Raw genomic sequence first — 10,796 nt, 5'->3', positions numbered from 1 at the left:
TTGTAATATCCTACATTTATTGGTTCAATAAAAACGATTTGATTTAAAAAAAAAGATACTGTAAGTCCTTTTCCCTTTTTCCTTCTGTGTCTGTTTTTACTAGGCCCCTAGAGTGACACTAGCTCCTTTGGTGGTTGAAGGAGCTGGTAGTATCTTTCCCTTTTCCCTACTGCTGAGGGTTTGGTCCAGTGTGTTTCAGCTTAGGCACGTGGGCATGTGCATATCTACCATGGAGATATGCACATGGGCATAGCAGCATAGGGAAAGTTTTTTTTAGGGATTCGTAGGAGGTGACCCCTTTGTTCCCTAGCTTTTGGGGTCTAGTCAGTTGTTCTGTTTGCTTTGCCATTTCCTGTTTCCTTCCCTTATCTTACCCACCGTGACACTACCGTGACAGTGACTCAATTGTTTCTCCAGTAAGAACAGATGCTTAACCCTTTCAGCCCTGGATGGTTTTTCGTATTTGCGTTTTTGTTTTTCACTTCCTGTCATTCTGGGGCCATAATTTTTTAATTTCCGTATGGGGGTTTGTTTTTTGAGGTACAAGTTGCGCTTTCTAATTCCATCACTTAATATTGGGTTGAAATTGGAAGATAAAAACACAATTCCGCGACAGTTTTATGGGTTTTTGGTTTCTTTAATTCTCCAGGATACCACATATGTATAGTTTTTCTTCTGTTTTTATACTGACAAAAAAATAAAAGCTATTCTGATCCCTATAACTTTTATGTGTACTGAGTTGTATGAGGGCTCATGTTTTGTGGGGCGATCTGTTTATTTCATTGATACCATTTTGGGATGTGTGTGACTTTTCACTTTTTATGTAATTTTTGAATTGACCAAAAAACTGCTAATCGGCCAGTTTGACTTTTTTCCCGTTTTGCTGTTAGCCGTATGGGATAAACATTTATATATTTTAATGCTACAGCCATTTTCACACGCTGCAATGCACATGATGTGTATTTTTTTTATTGTTTATGTATTTTATTTTAATTTTAGGGAAAGAGGGGTGATTTGAATTTTTATATATTTAAGTATTTTTTTTAATTTATACATTGCATATATATGGAGCGCTGTATTTATAGGGCTTTGACATCACAGGGCTGGCTGGTTGCTGATTGGCTGCATGCATGGCATTATGGGTGATACCGCCTTCCCAGAGCTCCTTGCTCCATGTCCTCACACGTGCAGCAGCCATTTTAGGAAAAAATGTGATTCGTTATCACGAAGCGTGAGAAAATTCGGATTTGGTGCAAATCAAATTTTTCCTGAAATTCGGATTGAATTACGATCATTTCTAATGGTGACCATTTATATTAACAGCTATCTGTGCAACATATGTAAAAGCCAGGCCTGCTGTTGCAGAATGGAGACCCTCCTGCATATCTGCATGTTAATTTTAGATGCAAAGGCTGAAACAACTCATCACTGGAGGCTCAAGCTATTTCCCTATCTTTGTGTTATGCTTTTACTCTGCAGCTCTGTTTTATTAGATTAGATGCTGTGTATTAGCACTAGCATAAAAGCAGTGCAGACTGAAATTACATACCTTTCTTGATATTTACTCAGATGGTGTAAGCTTAAAAATAAATTACCTGTTTCCCTCCAGCTCACATACACATTTGATAATGTGAGTCCAGTCAAAGGCATCTGGATCCTTGTTCAGCCATTTTCGGATTTCAGCACGGTTTTGCTCAAGGAAATCTGAGACAATGATTTTATCAAACACTTCACAGGCTGAGAGATGCTGATAAATGGTAGGTCCTGTGCCAAAATCAAGCAGGGTATCTCCTCTTACTCCACCTTAGAAGATAACAAAAATTTGAAAAAATTATTAGAAGTTTCAAATGACTACCGCAAGCCAACCCTAGCTAAGGGTAAGGTAGATGTTCACCTCAGAAAAGCCCAATTTAATGATACTGTACAGGGCATATGTAAGAGCAAATTTAACAGCTGGTGTCTTCTGTTTCTATTCTTGTGCAGTTATTTTTGAAAGTGTGGTCTCTGATTTGAAAGTTTGAGGACCAGGGATGTGTGAAACTAATATGAGTGTTCATAAGTGCACATTTATTTAGCATTCTCTTCTAAAGTGCTATAGGAGTGTCATTATTATATGCTACATATGATATATACTTGTCCAGATGCAGCAGAATCAAGTTTGTAACTTTGCATAACCCTTTTTGATATCACAATGCAACACATATACCCCTTCCCAGCACATGTATCGGGTGTGTTAAGGTGAGGACAACTTGGCTAAATACTCATCCCCCATTTTGTATACATGCTAAACTCCATTTTTTGTCACTCTGATAATTGAAGTAGCGTATGGAGCTTAAAGGCTATGTACACCTTTGGGGGCATTTTTTATATCATTTTTTTTATTATTGCAATGAACTCATTATGAGGTACATATTAATTAATTGGTGTTTATTAAAAAATATGGAGTCCTTTTCTCGGTACAGAGCTGAGATGCTCTATTAGCAGGATCTGAATTTTATCTCTCTTCCATCAGGCAGGGAGCTGACGGGCTCCTTATCTCTGCTCTCTGACCTTGTAAACACTCATTGAAGCTCAATCCTTATCTTACTGATAAGAATGTGGCTTAAATAAGTGTTTATAAACTCTTAGTGATTTAGAGATAAGGATTCACACAGCTACAAAAACAGTTAACCCTCTGTGACAGAACGGCTCAATATTTTTATTAAAGACCAATTTAAAAAAAAGATTTTTAGCCACAAAATGATTAAAATGCAATTATAAAAAAAATTGCTCCTGAAGGTGTACATAGCTTTTAAAGTGTTGGCTGAGGTCAGCAGTTCTGATGGCATGGTCATATGTTTCTATAGGTCGTTTTTGTAAGACTTTTGAATACTCTGAATGAGTATAAAGGTTTTGTATGTGTCTTCAATAAAACAGAGTAAGTTTGAATCACACCTTGTCTGTGCCTCTTGTTCTCCAGCTTGCTGCATCTAATTGGGAACCGTCTTGCAGACTGTGAGGCCTGAGCCTCAATCTAAATGTTTTCCTAACGGCATCAGGGTGATTTCCCTAATGGAAGGGGGGTTATTCTGTTTCCATTCACTCAATTGTGCGCTCACCTTCCATACATACTACAAACTGAGCATAAATTACACCATAGACACAGTCCACTCACCCACCCCCCCCCAAAAAAAAAATATAAACATCCTGCCACCACCTGTCATTATGACCACTTCACTAAAACACAGTATGTACAGACATACAACTCTCTCAGGCATCAAACACTCTTTAAAAGGCTATGGATTCTTAGAGCATACAAGGGCTAAACATTATTCAGACTATGGAAAAAAGACATGCAGTACTTTTTTCCCCCGTTTAAAAAACAGATCTCATATAGAAATGATTTAAACAGATGAGAACTGATGCAACAGGATCCGTTTTTTTACAAGGTCCTGTTTTTTTTTTTTTTTCTCCTCTTCTGATGGATCAGAAGAAAGGAAAGCTCAACGGTGATATGAACTCAGCCTTAAGGGCAGATTCGCATTGGCGTTAGTTAATGCCGTTATTGGTTCCATTATAACAGATTTATAATGGAATATAAGGAAATTTTAGGACGGAAAGCAAAAAGGACTAACGGAACCGTTATGTGTCCCCATAGACATGTATTAGGATGGATCAAAACAGGATGCCTCTTAAAGGCTTCCATTTTGCATTCCGTCCTAAAATTCCATTATATTCTGTTATAACGGAACCCTTTAACGCCAATGCGAAACCGCCCTAACCAGGAAGAGAACACTGCTTGTACTAGCACTGCGGTCTCTTCAAACAGTTGATCTGTGGGGGTTCTGGGAGTTGGTTCCCTGCCAATCTGCTATTAATGACCTATTCCAAAGATAGTAAACAAAAGTGTATGTAGAGCAGCAGCCACGGACACAAACGGCCACCCCAGCAATGCAACAGCCAAACCACAACCGCAGATCCTCAGCAGTCAACTATATAGCAAATGAAGAGAGGTAGCGGCAGCATCTCCGGTGAATCCTTTATTCGGACAGACTTTACAGAAAGTGTGCCATAAAATTAAGCAGCAACGTTTCGGCTGTATCCCAGCCTTTGTCAAGCTTGAAACGTTGCTGCTTAATTTTATGGCACACTTTCTGTAAAGTCCGTCCGAATAAAGGATTCCCCGGAGATGCTGCTGCTCTTCATTTGCTAATCCAAAGATAGGATATCAATATGGGAAACCTGACAACCCGTTTAATGAGGCTGTGGATATCAGAGACCCAAAGAGACCTGGGCCCTTGACTGCAGTACCACCAATACTGCCCTGGTGGTAGCCATCAATTACTGCTGAGTGAAGCAGGGAGAAACTAGGAGTCAGCTGTTTTATTAGGCTCTATTAGACAGTAGAATTTTTTTTCTTGTGCTATTAAGGAGGTTTAGTGCATACCTCATAAAAATTTGAAGAAACGTAGAGGGATCACACCAGAATTAATGTTGAGTGTAGAACTTTGCAATGCTCGGGTGTTCTACCAAGCACAATGGAAAAACCCCAGGCACCCCATGCTCTGAAGAGGGAAGTTTGTTGGGTCTCTAGTAGGGTTGAGCGAATCCGAACTGTAAAGTACCGAACTTTAGGATTTTTGGACCCCGGACTCGAATCCAAACATTTTCGTAAAAGTTCGGGTTCGGTGTTCGGCGCTTTCTTGGCGCTTTTTTGAAAGGCTGCACAGCAGCCAATCAACACGAGTCACACTACTTGCCCCAAGAGGCCATCACAGCCATGCCTACTAATGGCATGGCTGTGATTGGCCAGAGCACCATGTGACCCAGCCTCTATATAAGCTTGAGTCACGTAGCGCTTGCTGTTACAAGTGTAGGGAGAGGATGCTGCTGGATTTGTGATTTCAGGGAGAGCATAGGAGAGAATCAAACTCAGCGATCTACAGACAAATAGTTGTGTGGGTGCAGGGCACTATCGTTTTACCCTGCCCTGAGCTCATTGACCAAAAATACTAACACGGTGGCGGCCATTTTATGCATGCTCAGTGCACCAGCACTGCATCTGAGCTTTTGGGACATTGCAAATCACCATTTTTTTGGGGCAAACTACAACATCTGTATTAGTCAGTGTGCAATTTAAGGTAGAAATACACCCATCATTTTCTGGGTTTTGAGAAACACACATTTTTTCCCCAAAAACAGTATTTTCCAGATCTGCAAGTGTTAAATTTAAGTTTAATATATACAGCTTTCATATTCTGTTAGCAAAAAAAGACTTTTTTGGCAATCTACAACATCTGTATTAGTCAGTGTGCAATTTAAGCTAGAAATACACCCATCATTTTCTGGTGTTTGAAAAAACACACTTATTTGACAAAAAACACTATTTTCAGGCCTTGCAGCATCAGCACGTGTGAAATTACAGGCCTATATACTGCTGTCAAATTCAGTTTTTAAACAAACAGTCGTTTGGGCTCCAATTTAGTTGGCAGCCTTTGATGTACAGTAGATGATGTCATTGTGAGATACACCCTTAATACATTTGGGTTACATTCAGAGATTTCAAATACCGCCATTTGGTGCACCAATATTGAATTCAGGCCTACAGAGGTTTCGGCCCTGTGAGATACCACCTCTACATACAGGGGTTTGAATTAGGCATTTGAAATACAGCCTTTTTGTGCAAAGATATATTTACTTCAGGCCTACACTGATTCGGGGCGTGTGAGATCCCCACTATACATACAGGGGTTTGAATTAGGTATTTGAAATACAGCCAATTGAAAAACAGCCTTTTTGTGCAAAGATATATTTACTTCAGGCCTACAGAGGTTCAGGCCCTCTGAGATACTACCTCTACATACAAAGGTTTGAATTAGCCATTGAAATACAGCCATTTGAAATACATCCTTTTTGTGGAAAGATATAGTTACTTCAGGCCTACACTAGTTCAGACCGTGTGAGATACCCCCCTACATGCAGGGGTTTGAATCAGGCATTTAAAATACAGCTATTTGAAATACAGCCATTTTGTGCAAAGAAATCTTTAATTGAGGCCTAGTCTGGTTCAGGCCGTGTGAGATACACCCTCTACATACTGTCGTTCTTTTTTACTATTAATTAAACACCCATTTAGGGCAAGATCCTAAATTCAAAAAATATGAGGAGAGCGTCAAATAAGGGACATGGCCCAGGTCGTGGTGCTGCTGGTGAAGCTCCTGTTGCAGGGAGAGGACGTGGTCGATATGTGCCAGCTACACGCACAAGTAAAACCCCTTCCTCAGGTGCGAGTAGACGACAAAACTTGCAGCGGTATTTGGTCGGGCCTAATGCTGCTCTACGAATGGTGAGGCCTGAACAAGTACAGGGGATAGTAGAATGGGTTGCTGACAGTGGAACCAGTTCCTTCACATTGTCTCCCACCCAGTCTCCTGCTGAAAGACCACAGTTGGCACCTGTAGCCGATGTCCATCAGTCTTTCACCTCACACCCTTGCAAATCAGCCAAGCAGTCTGAGCCCCAAGTCATGCAGCAGTCTCTTCTGCTTTTTGATGACTCTGTTAGCAGGGTTTCCCAGGGCCATCCACCTAGCCCTGCCCCAGAAGTGGAAGAGATTGAGTGCACCGATACCCAACCACTTATTTTTCAAGATGAGTACATGGGAGGACCATCGCAGCACGTCTCGGATGATGACGAAACACAGGTGCCAACTGCTGGGGCTTTCGAAAGCGTGCAGACCGACAAGGAAGTCAAGAATGAAGACTGGGTGGAAGATGATGTGGAGGACGATGAGGTCCTCGACCCCACATGGAATCAAGGTCATGCGAGTGACTGATGTAGTTCGGAGGAAGAGGCAGTGGTTGCACAGAGCCACCAGCACAGCAGAAGAGGGAGCAGGGTGAAAAAGCGGAGCGGCCGTCCTCTAGACAGTACGCCTCCTACTGCCCACCGCAGAAAGGGACCGAGCACACCAAAGCCAGATCCAAGGAGTTCCCTGGCGTGGCAGTGCTTCAGACAATGTGCTGACGACAAGACATGAGTGGTTTGCACGCTGTGCAATCAGAGCCTGAAGCGAGGCATAAACGTTCTCAACCTGAGCACAACCTGCATGACCAGGCATTGAAGTGCAAAGCACGAGCTGCAGTGGAGTAGACACCTAAAAAACCAAGAAAGGTCTCTGGCTCCTCCTGCTTCCTCTTCTGCTGCAGTCGCGGCCTCTTCATCCACCTCTGGAGTGACAGTGCCACCTGGCACCCCACAAACAGAGGATCTGCCAGCAACACCAACACCTGGGTCACCAAGCATCTCCACAATGTTCCACGGAAGCATTCAGCTCTCTATATCCCAAACGCTGGAGAGGAAGAGGAAGTACCCCCCTACCCACCCGCGATCCCTAGCCCTGAATGCCAGCATTTCTAAATGACTTGCCTTCGAAATGCTGTCATTCCGTCTGGTGGAGACGGATAGTTTTAAAGGCCTTATGGCGGTGGCTGTCCCACAGAACGTCGTGCCCAGCCGCCACTACTTTTCAAGGCGAGCCATCCCTTCCCTTCACAACCAAGTAGGGGACAAAATCAGGTGTGCACTGCGCAATGCCATCTGTGGCAAGGTGCACCTGACTACGGATACGTGGACCAGTAAGCACGGTCAGGGCCGTTATATCTCCATAACAGCACACTGGGTAAATGCAGTGGCGGCTGGGCCTGAGGCGGATAGCAGTTTGGCGCATGTCCTTCCACCACCGAGGATTGCAGGGTGCTTCAGTTTGCCTCCTGTTGCTTCCTCCTCCTACTCTGCTTCCTCATCCTCTACTAGCTCCTCATCCGGTCAGCGTAACACCTTCACCACCAACTTCCGCACAGCCAGGGGTAAACAACAGCAGGCAGTTTTAAAACTTATCTGTTTGGGGGACAAACCCCACCCCGCGCAGGAGCTGTGGACGGGCCTTGAACAACAGACCGATGAGTGGTTTGTGCCAGTCAACCTCAAGCCCGGCCTGGTGGTGTGCGATAATGGGTGAAATCTCGTAGCAGCTCTGGGACTAGCCGGTTTGATGCACATTCCTTGCCTGGCGCATGTGCTGAATTTGGTGGTGCAGAGACTCCTTAAAACTTACCCCGACATGTCAGAGCTGCTGCATAAAGTGCGGGCCGTCTGTGCGCGCTTTCGGCGTTCTCACCCTGCTGCTGCTCGCCTGTCAGCGCTGCAGCGTAACTTCAGCCTTCCTGCTCACCACCTCATATGCGACGTGCCCACAAGGTGGAACTCCACCTTGCACATGCTGGCCAGACTGTGCGAGCAGCAGCAGGCGATAGTGGAGTTTCAGCTGCAGCACGCACGGATGAGTCGCTCGGCGGAACAGCACCACTTCACCACCAATGACTGGGCCACCATGCGAGACCTGTGTTCCTTGTTGCGCTGTTTTGAGTACTCTACCAACATGGCCAGTGCTGATAACGCCGTACTCAGCGTTACTATCCCACTTCTATGCCTCCTTGAAAAAACGCTCATGGCAATGATGGAAGAGGATGTGGCACAGGAGGAGAAGAGAGATCATTTCGTAGGGTTTCCGGCCAGTCATTCCCAAGTGGCTCCGAGGGTGGGTTCCTGCACCCACAAACCCAAAGTACACAATTGTCCAGCCAGGGCACAGTTCTGGAGGATGAGGAGGTGGAGGATGAGGAGATGGAGGAGGAGGGACCATGTTCACAGCAGGGTGGCACCCAGACCAGTTCATGGCCATCACTGGTGCGTGGATGGGGGGATACAGAGGACACAGACAATACAACTCCCACAGAGGACAGCTTTTCGTTGCCTCTGGGCAGCCTTGCACACATGAGCGATTACATGCTGCAGTGTCTCCGCAACGACCGCAGAGTTGCCCACATTCTAACTTGTGCTGATTACTGGGTGGCCACGCTGCTGGATCCCCGTTACAAGGACAACGTACCGTCCTTAATTCCATCACTGGAGCGTGATCGTAAGATGCGCGAGTACAAGCGCACGCTGGTAGACGCGCTGCTGGTGGCATTCCCACCTGACAGCGGGGGCACAGTGGAAGCACAAGGAGAAGGCAGAGGACGAGGAAGAGGTCGCCAACGCAGCTGGGGCACCGCCAGCACCTCAGAAGGCAGGGTAAGGCTACTTTCACACTAGCGATCGGGTGTCCGCTCGTGCGCACCGTTTGAAGGGGCTCACGAGCGGCCCCGAACGCATCCGTCTGGCCCCAATGCATTCTCAGTGGAGGCGGATCCACTGAGAATGCATCCGCCTGCCAGCGTTCAGCCTCCGCTCCGCTCAGTGAGCGGACACCTAGAACGCTGCTTGCAGCCGTTCGGTGTGTCCCGCCTTGGCCCGGTGCGGAGGCGAGCGGATCCGACCAGATTATAATGGAAGTCAATGGGACGGATCCGCTTGAAGATGACACTATATGGCTCAATCTTTCAAGCGGATCCGTTCCCCATTGACTTTCAATGTAAAGTCTGAACGGATCCGCTCAGGCTACTTTCTGACTTAGAAAAAAGTTATAATGCAGACGGATCCGTTCTGAACGGATGCGAACGTCTGCATTATCGGAGCGGATCCGTCTGATGAAGCATCAGACGGATCCGCTCCGAACGCTAGTGTGAAAGTAGCCTTAGCATGGCCGAATTGTGGAAAAGCTTTGTCAGCACGCCACAACAACCAGCACCACCAGCTGATATGGAACGTCTTAGCAGGAGGAAGCATTTTACCAACATGGTGGAGCCGTATGTGTGCACACGCCTACACGTACTGAATGACGGGTCTGCCCCTTCAACTTATGGGTCTCATAATTGGGCACATGGCCTGAGCTTGCCCTTTACGCCTTTGAGGTGCTGGCCTGCCCTACATCCAGTGTATTATCTGAACGTGTGTTTAGCACGGCAGGGGGCGTCATCACAGACAAGCGCAGCCGCCTGTCCACAGCCAACGTGGACAACCTCACGTTCATTAAAATGAACCAGGCTTGGATCCCACAAGACTTGTCTGTACCTTGTGCAGAATAGACATTTATACCACCATCAAACATACATTCTTGTACTCAAGTCAAGTGCAATGATTCTTTGTTTTCTTTTTTTTTATTTGTCACAATATTTTGGGGGCTACCTACCCTAATAAAAAAATATAAAAAAAACATTGTTGGCTACCTCCTCCTCCATTGCTACCTCCATCCACAACACCACATTCACCGCCTCCTCAGCCTCCGACTCCATATCCACCTCCTTCTCTGAGTTGCAGGTTAATAATTTGTAATTTTTAGTTATTTTATTTTATTTTAAGTTATTTCCCTATCCACATTTGTTTGCAGAGCAGTTGCCATGCTCTTAAGCACATTTTACTGCCTTTTACATCCCTCTAGCCTTTTCAAGGACTATTTTATAGCCATTTTAATGCAAAAAAAAGTGCCAATTTTAGTGCCCTAAATTGAAAAAATTCTTATTTTCAATTGTCGGGTGACATTTTACCATTTTTGGTGTATACAAACCCCTGCTGTGCCTGGGTGACAGGGGCCTAAATCTCTCAAAATCCTTTGTTCTATTGCTTGGTGACATGAACCCCCTTTTGCCGTGAATTAACCCCTGCTGTGTGTCACAGTCGTTACCTCTGGCTGTGACCTTCTGTCTATGCTCTCGCTGCAGCTCCGTTCCTGTGTGTCATTTGTGGTTCTTTATAGGTTAACTCCCCTGTGTGTCTATTAGGAGTTAATCCTCTGTCTGCTCCATGGGTGTGGCCTCTCTGCTGCACCCATGGAACCTGTATATAAGGCTGAGGTTTCCTCAGTTCTGTGTCAGCTC

The sequence above is a fragment of the Bufo bufo genome, chromosome 1, assembly GCF_905171765.1.
Source record: "Bufo bufo chromosome 1, aBufBuf1.1, whole genome shotgun sequence".
Taxonomy (NCBI): domain Eukaryota; kingdom Metazoa; phylum Chordata; class Amphibia; order Anura; family Bufonidae; genus Bufo; species Bufo bufo.
This window is presented reverse-complemented; position numbering follows the sequence as displayed.